Source organism: Scyliorhinus torazame, chromosome 21 (assembly GCF_047496885.1).
Source record: "Scyliorhinus torazame isolate Kashiwa2021f chromosome 21, sScyTor2.1, whole genome shotgun sequence".
Classification (NCBI taxonomy): domain Eukaryota; kingdom Metazoa; phylum Chordata; class Chondrichthyes; order Carcharhiniformes; family Scyliorhinidae; genus Scyliorhinus; species Scyliorhinus torazame.
Window position 1 is genome coordinate 107,355,065 of NC_092727.1, and position 14,005 is coordinate 107,369,069.

The window sequence follows — 14,005 nt, forward strand, 5'->3', positions numbered from 1 at the left end:
GGTTTACCTCAGTCCATTCCGTGACGACCAGTAATGTATCCCGGCACCATGGAGAAGGTTCAGGCTCCTCCCCAGCTCAGGTCTTTCGGCAATCTCAGTGCCAACTGGCGGGCATTCAAGCAAAAGTTTCTGCTGTACATCGAAGCCTCAGACCTCGAGGGTGCGTCTGATGCAAGAACGATCGCGCTTCTCCTCTCAACAGCGGGTGATCAAGCCATCCAACTCTTCAACTCGTTGGCGCCGGCCAACCCACGCCAGTTATGCGGCGCTAAGGCCTGGCGCGTGTAAATGACGCGGCCCCGCTCCTAGCCCATCATCGGGCCCTGAATCGGTCGGGATAGGGGCCGTTTCGCGCCGTCGTGAACACTCTGCCTCCATTTCGGAGAATCCCGCCCCATATTCGGGGTGTCAGACCAGCCAGGGATGGAAACGGGGGCGGAGGCAGATGTTGTAGCCTTCGCCTCATTGATCGCCCGAAGGCGGATCCTGTTGGGATGGAGATCAGCCACTCCACCCTGTGCCCTGGCATGGCGGGGGGACCTTCTGGGATTCTTGGCTCTTGAGGAGGTCAAATTTGAACCAAGGGGAAGGATGGAGGGGTTCTACAATTCATGGGTGTTATTCATGACGCACTTTCAAGAATTGGATTACATCGAACATTAGGGGGGGTTGGGAGGGTTGGGGGGAGGGGGGCTGTATGTGTTAATGGTGACTATGGGTGATTCCTGATTCCTTTTTGTTATTTGTTTATGTTAACATGCGGGATGTTGTTTGGGGGTTTGGTGGGAGGATGGGATTGTTGTTGTTGATATGGGGATTGGCATTGTATTTGTTACTGATTATTGTTTATTGTTGGTGGGTGTAAATTTGGGAGAAAGTGTGAAAAAGGAGGATAACAATATTTAAATAAAAAGAAACACTTTTCACTGAAACCTAAAGGGGTAATTAGACGAAGCAGCGTGAGTTCCACGTACTGAGGAAACCAGCTTTCTTCTTCTCTAACACCCCATTGCTATTTAATGCTTTCCAAAGTGCTCTGGGACACCTCTCTGAGGTTGCAGGCCCAAGCGCTCATGGGTTTTATTCATGGCCCTATTTTAAGCTACTTGATTGGCCCTCACGCTGTCCGATTTTCAAAGCGGCATTACCAGGATATTATGTCAAAGAGTGTCTTCACTGTGAAGCTGAGGCATTATCATCAGAAGCGTTGTGTGGTGCATTGACAAATGTTTCTGCAATAGTTAGGTTGGTCAGGACGATCTTTGGTTGGCGTTGGTTATTTTTTCAGCTGCTGTATATCAACCAACGTAGTCAGTGGAGTTATCACTGAATTACCCATCGTACATTTTGTGTACTTACTTACCTCAGTGGTGTCCAGTGGTGTTCAACGTGGAAGGCTATTGATTTGCCAGTAATAATAATAATCTTTTATTATTGTCACAAGTAGGCTTCTATTAACACTGCAATGAAGTTACTGTGAAAAGCCCCTAGTCGCCACATTCCGGCACCTGTTCGGGTACAGTCGAGGAGAATTCAGAATGTCCAAATTACCTAACAAAGCACGCCTTTCGGCCAGGTGAGGAAGTGATGAGGTTGCAATTATCAGGTTTCATTGGCTTCATTCAACTTGAAGTTATGAAGCGTTATGGTAGCCTGGATCTTTATCGTGATTTCTAGCGGATGGTCCAATTGGCTGACAATTCGTACCATGTCTGCTATTTAACCAAGCACCATTTAATTTTGCTGATGAGGCTCTGCTCGCCTGATTCTTGTCCTGACCCTCGCTGATGGGACTGTCCGCTCCACTGATTCCGTTTCATGCTTGTTTTACAACTGAGTGGCTTGTTAACATGTTAAGAGTCAGTCATTCAAATTGAGTGCAGTTTACCTTCTCTGCGGGTCATAAATCATAATTGCAAAAACTAGTTCAGTTACCAGCCTTTTAGTCAAGGAAAGTACCAAATAATTTAGTTTGCCGTTGTGGGATTCGAACTCCCAACCTTTGGGTTACTAGTCCGGCACAGGAACCAATATACATACCTAGTTAAAGTGCTGGAGTTGTTAACTCGGCGGCACAATGGCACAAGGGTCAGCACCGCTGCCTCTTAACGCCAGGGACCTTGGTTCAATTCTGGCCTTGGGTGACTGTGTGTGGAGTGTGCACATTCCAAAGATTAGGTGAGGTTACTGGGTTACGAGAAAAGGGCAGGGGCTTGGGCATGAGTAGGGTGCTCTTTCAGAGGGTTGGTGCAGACTCGATGGGCCGAATAGCCTCCTTCTGCACTGTAGGGATTCTATGGGATCAACCATGCCTCTTTAGCAGGGCTGCTCCTTCAGATGAACAAGGCTTCCTTCTGAAATGCCAGACTGCAGACTCGGGAGTGCTTACTTGGAGATGGCCTCCCTGCTCTCTTGATTAAGATTATTTATAAAAGTGACAACTTGAATATTAAGGAATTCGGACATCATTGCATTCTGCATTTGTCTCTGGTTTTACTTCAGCAATGTTGTTATACCTCCACTCCCTTGGCACCAGCTCACAGCTGTAAAGTGAAGATATTCTGTCAACCAATTTACTGAAAAATAATAGTTGTGTGGAGAATACGGTTCGCCAAGTCGATTCTCTGATGCGCAATATAGACAAGCACATGGTGCTAGTTAATTTGATTTATATATTTACATGTTCTTCCAAGCTTCAGATGTGTCACCCACTTACTAACAATTAAGTGGGAAAGTGCCATTTGATTTTTGGTACATAGAACATAGAACATAGAACATAGAAAATACAGCACAGAACAGGCCCTTCGGCCCACGATGTTGTGCCGAACCTTTGTCCGAGATTAATCGGTAGCTAAAATGGTTGAAGATAAGAGCATAGGAGAGTAGACCATTTCACACCCTCAAGGCGTTCAATGAGATCATGGCTGTTTTGTGATCTAACTTCACACACCTACCTTTATCACTTACTGCCTTAACAGAAATCCTATCAATCTACGGTTTAAAATTAACAAGTGACATTAATTGTCTTTTGTGGAAGAATGTTCCAAAGCTCTTCCACCTTGAGCATATGCAAGTGTTTCCTAATTTCACTCCTGAAGGTTAAGCTCTAACTTTTAGATTCTGCGCCCATGTCCTAGACTTCGTAAATAGTAGAAATAACTTCTGTTTATCTATCATATCTGTTCCTATATCTTGGAAACTTTGACCAAATCATCCTTAACCTCTTGAACTTCAGCAAATACAACCTTAGTTTGCCCAAAAGCAAAATACTGCAGATATTGAGACTCTGAAATTAAAAAAGAAAACGCTGGAAATACACAGCAGGTCAGGCAACATCTGTGGAGAGAAAATCCAAGTTCACGTTTTAAGAAGATTCACCAGGACATGGCCTGGGATGGAACATTTAAGTTATGAAGAGAGGTTGGATAGGCTTGGATTATTTTCGCTGGAGCAGAGAACATTGAGGGGGCGACCTGATCGAGGTGTACAAGATTATGAGGGCTATGGACAGGGTAGGTAGGGAGCAGCTGTTCCCCATTGTCGAAGGGTCAGTTACAAGAGGACACAAGTTCAAGGTCAGGGGTAGGAGATTTAGGAGGGATTTGAGGAAAAATAATTTCACCCAGAGGGTGGTGACGGTCTGGAATGCACGACCTGGGAGGGTGGTAGAGGCGGGTTGCCTCATATCCTTTAAAAAGTACAAGGATGAGCACTTGGCACATCATAACATTCAAGACTATGGGCCAAGTGCTGGCAAATGGGATTAGGTAGTCAAGTCAGGTGTTTTTCATGCGTCGGTGCAGATCGATGGGCTGAAGGGCCTCTTCCCTGCTGTATTATTCTCTGATTCTGTGAATGACCTGAAGCCTGAACGTAGTTTGTCTGTTATCCCCTTATAAGTTAACTCTTGGAGACCAGCGGTCTTTGCAGTAAACCTGCATTCTCTGGTCAGTATGTCCTTGTTGTGACGAGAACTGCTCTGAAAACCCCAGGTATGGTCTAACTAAAGCTTCATATAGCTGGGAATAGGTTCTATTGCTTTTGTACAGTAAGTCCCCATTTAGTGTTGACCCATTTAATTTGTTTCGCTTTAATGTTGTTAAGTTAAATGCCTGAAACTTTGTTGAGTGTCACTAAATTCATGTTAATGGTTTCCTATGGTACCTAATTAGCCCACTTTGGAGTGGCCTCTCACACACTCTAACTCTCTGGCTTCAAGCCTCTCCCTGTGCCCGACCCTCCAGCTTGCGGCCTCTCCCTGTGCCAAACCCGCCCTCTTGCTAAACCTCCCGCTCCCTGACGCACCCTCTCATCGCATCCCTCTCCTAAACCTAGCTTTCCCGATTCAAGATCCAGATCCGATCCAATGCCAGAGGCTCAGGCCTGTAAAAGGAAGGGTCCAGGAGAGGGGAGTGGCGAGCGGGAGCATTTTTTAAAAACGTGGACGTTGACACTGAAGTTAGAGCTGCCAATCCTCCTGGGATGGCTGGGAGACTACTGGAATCAGCTTTAATCTCCTGATGGCCAAAGAAAGCATTCCAGGAGATTGAAATGCTTGAAGTATCTTGTTTGCCAGTATCCAACTCACACATGTGCATGATGGCATCTCCATGCGCCACAACATCAGCGGTGAAGGGAACAGCGGAAATGGAGGGAAAGCCCCCTTATGTGTTTCTTTGGTCTGTGCCAACCTTAATGTGGGCGGGTGACACTGCAATGCGCAGGGCCTGCGCTCTCAGTGCTATGCTGGATGCCAGGAGGAAACAGCTTCTAACTGGGGGTAGAACACCATTAAAAGACTGCGACAGAGCTCCACTTGGAGGGTAAGAGGAGCTCACGGGTTTCGGAGGAGTATTCCTCCCCCAATATAATGCAAATTGATGAAAGCGCGCCTATCCATCCGTGACCTTCTGGACACTTTTACAGTCCACAGGGTTGAAACTTTCCACCGCTTCTTGCATTGAAATATTGGAAAATTGTCAAGGAATCTGAAACGTGAAACGTGACGACGCTTTGTTTTTCAAAAAAAATAGTTTTCATGTCATGCCGCCGCCAGCTTTGGGTGCCGTTGCTTCTGCTGCCATCTCCTGGAATATGTCCAGCCAGAGTTGATGTGGCAACCCTATGCCGGAGGCAACAGACCCAAATGTCTGAATGAAAATAAGCATCATTACAACTCATAAAGAATTTCACAGCACATTGCAAATGAAAGGTTCAACCAAAGTAGGAACAGTTGAAGACTATTGAGTTTGTAGATTATAGAATGTATAGTGCAGAAGGAGGCCATTCGCCCCATCGAGTCTGCACCGACCCTTGGAAAGAGCACCCTACCCAAGCCCATGCCTCCACCCTATCCCCATAACCCAGTAACACAACCTAACCTTTTGGACACTAAGGGGCAATTTAGCACGGCCAATCCGCCTAACCTGCACATCTTTCGACTGGGAGGAAACCTACGCAGACATTGGGAGAAAGTGCAAACTTCACACAGACAGTCACATGAAGCTGGAATTGAACCCGGTACCCTGGAGCTGTGAGGCAGCAGTGCTAACCACTGTGCCACCGTGCCGCCCCAGTTGACCAAGCCTGTTCTGCCATTCAATTAGATCATGGATCATGTGTCGCATAAATTGCTCCATTTCCTTTGGTATTTAACATAGAATTTACAGTGCAGAAGGAGGCCAATCAGCCCATCGAGTCTGCACCGGCTCTTGGAAAGAGCACCCTACCCAAGGTCAACACCGCCACCCTATCCCCATAACCCAGTAACCCCACCCAACACTAAGGGCAATTTTGGACACTAAGGGCAATTTATCATGGCCAATCCACCTAACCTGCACATCTTTGGACTGTGGGAGGAAACTGGAGCACCCGGAGGAAACCCACGCACACACGGGGAGGATGTGCAGACTCCGCACAGACAGTGACCCAAGCCAGAATCGAACCTGGGACCCTGGAGCTGTGAAGCAATTGTGCTATCCACAATGCTACCGTGCTGCCCACAATCCTAACGTGCTCCTAACGTAGGTTATTTTCTTTATACTTATTTTAAGAAAGAAAACAGTTTGTGTGTTTTTTCTTGCTTCTGATTAGACGCTGCTGTGAATCTCTCTATCATTTTGTGGACAGGCAGCTTCAATGAGTTGGAATGAGTCAGGCTGGTGCTATTTCAGGGTAAGGAAAGTATAGAGCACTTAACGAAAAATTCAGTTTCCATCTGGGAACAGTGTCATTAGTTAGTGGTGTAAGTAGAGTTTGAGTAGCTGCTGAGGTGCATCTCGAAGACAATTTTATTGGTCAGATCAATAGAACAAGATATCATAAGATGTAAGAATGGAGCTGAGAGGTACTGAAAACTTTCTTCAAAGGATAATCATGTTGTGGAATCTAAGGTAATGGAATCAAAGATGATCTAAGAGTTTCAACTACAGTTAAATGTTAAGCTGGGTTAAGCAGAAAGTTTGATAGTCGGCTCAAACCTGTGGTTTTCACCCCCCTATCCAATGTTTTTTCCGGCAGAGGAGGAGGCTTGACACTGGCCACCAGCAGGATCTTCCGTCTCGCTGATGCCCATGGTGTTTTGCATGGCTGGCCGAACCCACCGCCAGGGAAACCTGCCATGGGGGGGCACGCCTTTGGCGGAAAAAGGAAGATAGATCCCACCAGCGGGGAGGGCTGATAAGTCCTGCCCTATCTCCTTCTCGACGCATTTGGTGGTCTGTGTTAATATTTCCTCAACGTGACTCAGTACCATATTGCAATCAACAATGCTCACTAAAATGGGATGGTTTGTTCTCTTAAAGGTGCGATAAAAATGCCATTTGCTGTTGTGCATGGCCTTTCCTTTTCCTTAACCTTTCATCGTGCCCATATGAATCGCCAGTCTGATCCGGCCAAGAATCTTATCCGTCAAAACAAATTACCTCTCCCCTCGATCACTGCGCGATGAGAGAATTGGAGGTAATTTGATTATTTGACCATAAGGGGGTCTGACATGATTCTCCAGCTGGGGAGCGCATGCTGGCACAGATTTCTAAAGACTGTGGGATGGATTCTCCGTTACAGCGGCGAAGTTCCGGCTTGAACGGAAAATTTGTGGGATTCCTGGATCGGTGAGGGGCTAGCAGCGGTGCCGGGTGAAACTCCTGGCTCCTGCGCTAAAAACGGCCAGAGAACGGCCGGGCCCTGGCCGCGCGTGCACACGGCGATGACCTGCAGCAGTTGCGCCGTGCAACATAGCGCCAGCTGTGCGCCAACACAACCCGCCACCTGCGACCCTGCAGGCCATCCCCTGGCGTCCCCCCAGCCAACGGCACGAATCCCGGACAAGTGTAGCGGCGCTGGTCACAGTCCACAGCCGCCACGCCGGGTTCCTGACCGCTGACACCACACGTGCCCCGTGTGGTCGGGAACTCAGCCCGTTAGGGGCAGAGCATTGCGCATGGCGTGCAACACGATGGTGCCATTTCAGAGGGGGCTGAGCATGGCTGACCGGTGTCAAACCGTCGCCAGTCCCAATTTGGGCGTTGGAGTCGATTCTCCGCCCGATCGCCAATTACATTTTGGCGTCAGGCAACGGAGAATCCGGCCCTGTCAGGGAATTGAATATTCTCACCTGAACAACTGCCAAGGAATTAGATTTTTATAAACTATTAATTTGCATCACTCTTTTCTCCTTTAAATTATGGCCATGTCTTGATCTTGTGGACAGTAGAGAAGTTTATGAATAAAAGGAAAATATCAATGTAGGATATACTCTATCCTACTGTTAATGTAGGAGCCACACTTGTCCTCTATTAGCTGAAGACAAGGGTGCGATTCAGCAGACAAAAGTTAAAGGGCCCGATCTATCCAAATGGGAACACAATCCTATAATGAGAGCTGTTAGCAGGCTCCTGGAAATTAGGGCTCTGAGAAGCCCTGGGGAGATATGCTTGGCTTGGTGCAGCCAGGAGACTGGAGGTTGGAGAAACCAAGGGGCAGTTGCAACTTATTGAAGCTCGTTGTCTGCAAAACTGTTGGAAGTGAGCCAGTAATTAGAGGCAGGAGTGTAGCTTTGTGATTCCTATGGAATGCAGTCTCAGGAAGAGAGATTAAATCATTGGGAGGTGTACAGTCTTGTGTCAGTCTCGTTGGAGCTGCTTTTGAAGGAATTCAGAGGCTGGATCTACAAACATGAAGAGTTGAGATCCCTCGTGAGGGAGTCGGAATTTTTATGAGTTTATATGACTACCAGTGGTCATTGATGTCTGGGTATGTTACTGATAAATCTGTGAGATCTGTCTTGATTGTATCTGCCACTTAATGTGCAGTATAATGTGTTTGATCTTAGTTCGCCTGTTAATTCACAAGTATCTCATGTTAATTCTGAGTGTTAGGATAGAAGATTAATATTGTAAATTGTTTTGCTTTCTGACTTTGTGAAGTTTATTTTGGGTTTTTTTTAAACCATGGAATCATTATTTAGGTAATTGGGATTTCAAACTCTTGTCTACCTCAAACAAAACGTCACTGGTCCCTAACTGGATGGTAACCACACTTATTTCAAATTGCCAGTGATTGGAAATAAATCATTCTGGGTTAACTTCTGAATGACAGAATATTATCCAATTCAGATTATTCTCTTGTTTCATGCATGGCAAAACACGTTACATCAGAAATTTCCACCCTGAAAATCACAGTTACATTGCAGTGTAATATTACAAATACGGGAAAGGCAATCATGTCGCACATGGCAAGCGGCAGCTGCTGGCATCTTATCTTAACTGTGCCTACTGCTGGATGCAATCTCTGAGGAAGAATATGGCATAAGACATCCTGTCTACTTTACATAATGCGTCAGACTATGGTCATTTCTTCATTAAAAACAGTGTCCTTGCTTCTCTGTCCCAAGGTGGAAATTATCCTATTTGCGCTTATGGACTATGTGAAGCCATTTAGCTGCAGCAGAGTACATTAAATTCTGCTGCGTGATGGAAAAGAATATGCTCCAGAAACCAATTGAACTATTTCATGTTTAGTCAGAAGTGCAGTAGAGCTGTGAAATTATATGCCATGGAAAAAAGGCAGCACCATTATTTATATTTATTCAAGCATATGCATGGACGAGTGCAGTTGAGGCATGAACCTCCTAGTAGTCTAGCGGAGAAATTATTTAATCCCCCGATGATTTAGTACGGGTCTCCCCCTGTGAGCAGCCTAATAATGGGCACTTAGTGGCTGGAACGTATTTGCTCTCTCCATGAATTCATTGACCTTGAGGCTCTCGTACAGCAGGGATCACTTGCTTAAACTGGATTAGTTTTAATAAAGATTAAAATTTGTAGAGCCAAATTGAGAGTATCAAATTTTTAAATGCTCAACAGCCCTTGGGGAAGAGGTACAATTCTCTGCAGTAAGGCAAACTAACTGGTTCTGCGGAGGAGCGGGAGGTGGGTGGTGGGATCATGTTCTAGTCTTAACTGTGTTGAACTCTCTTTTTGGAAGGTGATTTTGGTCCTGAATATTTAACCTTTGTCACCAGTAGTGAAAAATACACTCCCAAATTTTGGCAATTGGGGGGCGGGGGCAAAATACTGCTGCATTCAATCGTAAAGAAAACACAAGTTGGTTGGTATTTCAGGTGTTAACCCTTGTGTGATTTTGTTATGCTGTCTTTTAGAACACATTATCACTATGTTCCTTGCTGCTTCAATTGCTACAGTTACTGAGCAAATGTTACAATATGTAAAATTGTTTCTTGCAGCCAAGCAATGGAGACGTATAGATTTTCTTTTCGAAAGGAAAGTCTGGAAATATGCAGCAGGTTAGTCAGCAACGCAAAAAGAGGAGAATGAAAGTCCATTTTAGGTATCAACCATTCTTCACAGAAAGGAAAACTGTGAACCTGATTATATAACTCAACTATGCAAGGAAGGGAAAGGGGAGAAGAATAAACAGTCCCATGTGCTAAATACAAGTACCAGTTGGTCACTAAGTTTGATAGCCTAGAGGTAACAGAGTCTTAATCAGGCCACAAAAAAATGCATTTGAACGATGAAAAGTAGGAAAAATAACCCCAAAATGCACGATTCAAAATGCAGCGTGAATGAAAGAACTTGGCAGGAAAATGGGCGAGAAAGTGAAAGAATGGAAGTTGTTGAACCCGCTGTCCGGATCAGAGCATTGCAGGTTGGCCAGAAGGGAGATGAACCACGGGACACGTTGGACATGTACATCACCACCTCGAACCACAAAAACAGAGAATGTTGGAAAGGTACTCAGCAGGTCAGGTGGCACCTGAGAAGAGAGAAAGATTTAGAATTCCAGCGAGATGATTACTCATTGGACCTGGGAGCATGGGCGGCACGGTAGCACAGTGGTTAGCACTGTTGCTTCACATGACTGAATATGAAATAGTTCAATTGGTTTCTGGAGCATATTCTTTTCCATCACGCAGCAGAATTTAATGTACTCTGCTGCAGCTAAATGGCTTCACATAGTCCATAAGCGCAAATAGGATAATTTCCACCTTGGGACAGAGAAGCAAGGACACTGTTTTTAATGAAGAAATGACCATAGTCTGACGCATTATGTAAAGTAGATAGAATGTCTTATGCCATATTCTTCCTCAGAGATTGCACCTCGCAGAGTTAAGATAAGATACCAGCAGCTGCCGCTTGCCATGTACGACATGGTTGCCTTTCCCGTATTTGTAATATCACACTGCAATGTAACTGTGATTTTCAGGGTGGAAATTTCAGATAGGAAGTGCTTCACAGCACCCGGGTCCCAGGTTTGATTCCCGGCTTGGGTCACTGTCTGTGCGGAGTTTACACGTTCTCCCCGTGTCTGCGTGGGTTTCCTCCGGGTGCTCCAGTTTCCTCCCACAAGTCCCGAAAGACGTGCTGTTAGGTGATTTGGACATTCTGAATTCTCCCTCTGTGTACCCGAACAGTGTGGAATGTGGCGACTAGGGGCTTTTCACAGTAACTTCATTGCAGTGCTAATGTAACCCTACTTGTGACAATAAAGATTATTATTTTTATAAGTTTGAGGTTCGGGACAGAAATGCCGACTTGTAGAAAACTGAAAAGCCTGCTTGTGACAATAAAAATTATTATTATGTTGGAGGTGGACAACGCCCTGCTTGTGCATTGTGCGCTACTCTTAGAAAATGACAGGGTGGAATTTTCCCAAATTTTGGCAAAGTACCACTTTTGGCATGAATACCGGTTCAAATCCCCCTGGCCCCAGTGGCTTGATCTGGACTGCACCTTTTCGGCACTTCGAAACTAACAACTCCCCATGTGAAAAATGCCGGGCCCATCCCGCAAACTGCCTAATTTGCCCGCCAAGTAGGTCATCTGAGCAGTTTGATCAAGGTGGCACGTCATATAAACATCTCCACAACATGGTAGCATAGTGGTTAGCATAATTGCTTCACAGCTCCAGGGTCCCAGGTTCGATCCCCGGCTTGGGTCACTGTCTGTGCGGAGTCTGCACGTTCTCCCCGTGTGTGCGTGAGTTTCCTCTGGGTGCCCCGGTTTCCTCCCACAATCCAAAGATGTGCAGGTTAGGTGGATTGGCCGTGCTAAATTGCCCTTGGTGTCCAAAATTGCCCTTAGTGTTGGGTGGGGTTACTGGGTTATGGGGATAGGGTGGAGGTGTGGGCTTGGGTAGGGTGCTCTTTCAAAGAGCCGGTGCAGGCTCGATGGGCCGAATGGCCTCCTTCTGCACTGTAAATTCTATGAAAACACTTGCTTACAGTCGAGCCCGTAGGATGGCAGTGAAGAAACCAGATCCACACTTCACGGAGGGGCCCTCACTAGCTTGATTGTAGAGGAGAGAAGGGGAACAATCTACCCTCGGGCTGGCAGGAGGCCCTCCAGCAAGATCATGGACCTCACCTGGGAGACGGGGGCAGCAGTGGTCAGTACCAGGAGCCTCCACAAGAGGCAGGAGTGCATTGCTGCAAGAAGGTGAATAACCCACCCCTTTCTGACAGGGTAAGTGCTCCCTTCCTCCTCTTAGCACTCATGTTTCATTCGCAGTGATAGGATGCAGGCATGATTAAGTGAACTCCGGACCTTTTCCCCAATCTCGCTCCAGAGCAAAGGGACAAAGGAATGTTGTGCAGAACCTAACTCAGAGATGAGTTGGGGAGTCAGTGTCCTGGCTGCAAAAAGGCAGGAGTCAGGCATAGGTAGCATCACTGAAGAGAATTACAGACCATTCCTCACTGCGAGACATCATCACTCCCCTTAATTGAAAGGGCAGCAGATGCTCAAGGATGCCCAAGTCTCAGCACCCTGATGATTGAGATCACGGCCACCTTCATCCGCTGGTCGCTGAGGGGTCACAATGCCCTACGAGGGCACCCTGTAGGCCAGAGAGCTAGTCTTCATCCATGATTTTGGAGGCGATGAGGGCATTTCTCTCACCCTCCTGCCCATGCGCACCCCTGCCCCCACCTGGCCTCCATCCTCAGGCTCTTCAGCGGATTCTTTCTTAACATCCTCAGGCACATCCTCCTTGTGCGAGGACATGTGCCGCTCCTCAAGGCTGTCTTCAGGAAGCTCCTCACCCCACTGCAGAACAGGGTTGTGGAGGGCACAGCAGATCCTGACAATGTGTGAGGCCCTTGGGGGTTGTATTGAAGGCCCCCCGCAAACCTGTCAAGGCAATGGAACCACATCTTTAACAGGCTGATGCACCACTCGATGACAAATCGGGTGGTATTGTGAGCCTCATTGTAGCCGGTCTCTGCAGCGGCCTGTGTCCTCAGCGCTGGCGTCATCAGCCATGACCTGAGGGGATATCCCATGTCATGCACACTCCCTAGAAAACATGCACACGGATGCATGACACACATCTGATGATCACACACCAGCTGCACATTGAGGGAGCGGATCCCCTTCTAGTTGATGAAGAGGACTCCCTGGTGCCATGGGGCACAGAGAGCGACATAGGTGCAGTCTATCACCCTCCTGCACCAGTGTCAGACCAGCTATCTGCCCAAACACCGTAGCCCTCTCATCCTGCCGGGCCAGGCCCAGGTCAAAGTGAATGTAGTTGATAGCCTTTGCATACAGTGCACCCATCACCTCACAGATGCACTAATGGCCCGATGCCTGTGAGGTTGCACAGAGGTCCCCAGTGAAGCACTGGAAGTACCCCATAGTAAAGAATTTCAGGACTGCCGTGACTTTGATGGCCACAGGGAGCGGTGGCCTCTGCCACCACATGGTCCGAAGTCCGCAAGGACGTTTGCAAGCTTAGGCTCAATGGCAGCACCCTCCCCTGTGTTCTCCAGCACTGAGGAGGATAAATGGGGGCAACCTTACAGCTACAGGTTCCCTGCAAAATCGCACGGCCAATTCTAGCCATTTTCCCTGAAATTCCCCAGGAAACAGCATTGCAGGGAGCACTGCCAGTTTAAGAACTGCAGTGGTTCCAGAAAACTGTCACCTTCCTGATGGCCATTTTTCCAGAAGTGTGGTGGATGGGAGGGTGGGGTTAGGGGCAGCCATCAGGGTTACCTGCCTGTATGCGGCAGCTAGCTGACTAATCCAGTTAAAGGACAATTGAGGCCTGCTAACAGAGGCTGACTATAATGATCCCATCAATCTCCAGGTTGATGTCCCACACTCCTGGCTTGGCTGCAAAAGCCATTTTTCATTTAAAGGTTAAAAAGGTTGGAGAGATTTTGAAGCCTGCTCTCTTTCTCACTTATCTTGAATGGCGCCCTGCTGCTGCTTTCAAACTGAAAAGTCTCTGACCCACCAGCTTAGAAAGCCTCCCCACTGCCCTTGATTGGACAATGGTCCTGCCCTCTGGCCATTAATTGGCTGCTCTGTGGAGAGTCGTAGTGTGGGACTGATTACCACACAGGGCAGATCTCTGGCCAGGAGGGCATTGGAATTGTCAAATTTGGAAGGCATGGAGGAGGGTTTCGGTAGCAGATCAGCTGAGGCAGGGCTGGTGTTGGGTGATGTTATGGGTTTGAAAGTATAGGGCGGGATAC

At 47.2% G+C, this 14,005-nt stretch overlaps 1 protein-coding gene across 8 annotated transcripts in view; it reads left to right on the top strand.

Annotated features, from left to right (window-relative positions):
- The window catches only part of LOC140398473 (MAGUK p55 subfamily member 2-like), an 841,369-nt gene that overhangs the window by 500,733 nt on the left and 326,631 nt on the right, over window positions 1-14,005 (top strand). Inside the window, exon 1 of one of the 8 annotated variants that reach the window (XM_072487193.1) lies at window positions 8,098-8,253. The exons of the other annotated variants lie outside the window; for them this stretch is intronic. The gene's annotated coding sequence lies outside the window, so the exon portion shown is untranslated. Of the gene's footprint in view, window positions 1-8,097; window positions 8,254-14,005 lie in introns of those variants that run through there. 8 annotated transcript variants of the gene reach the window in all.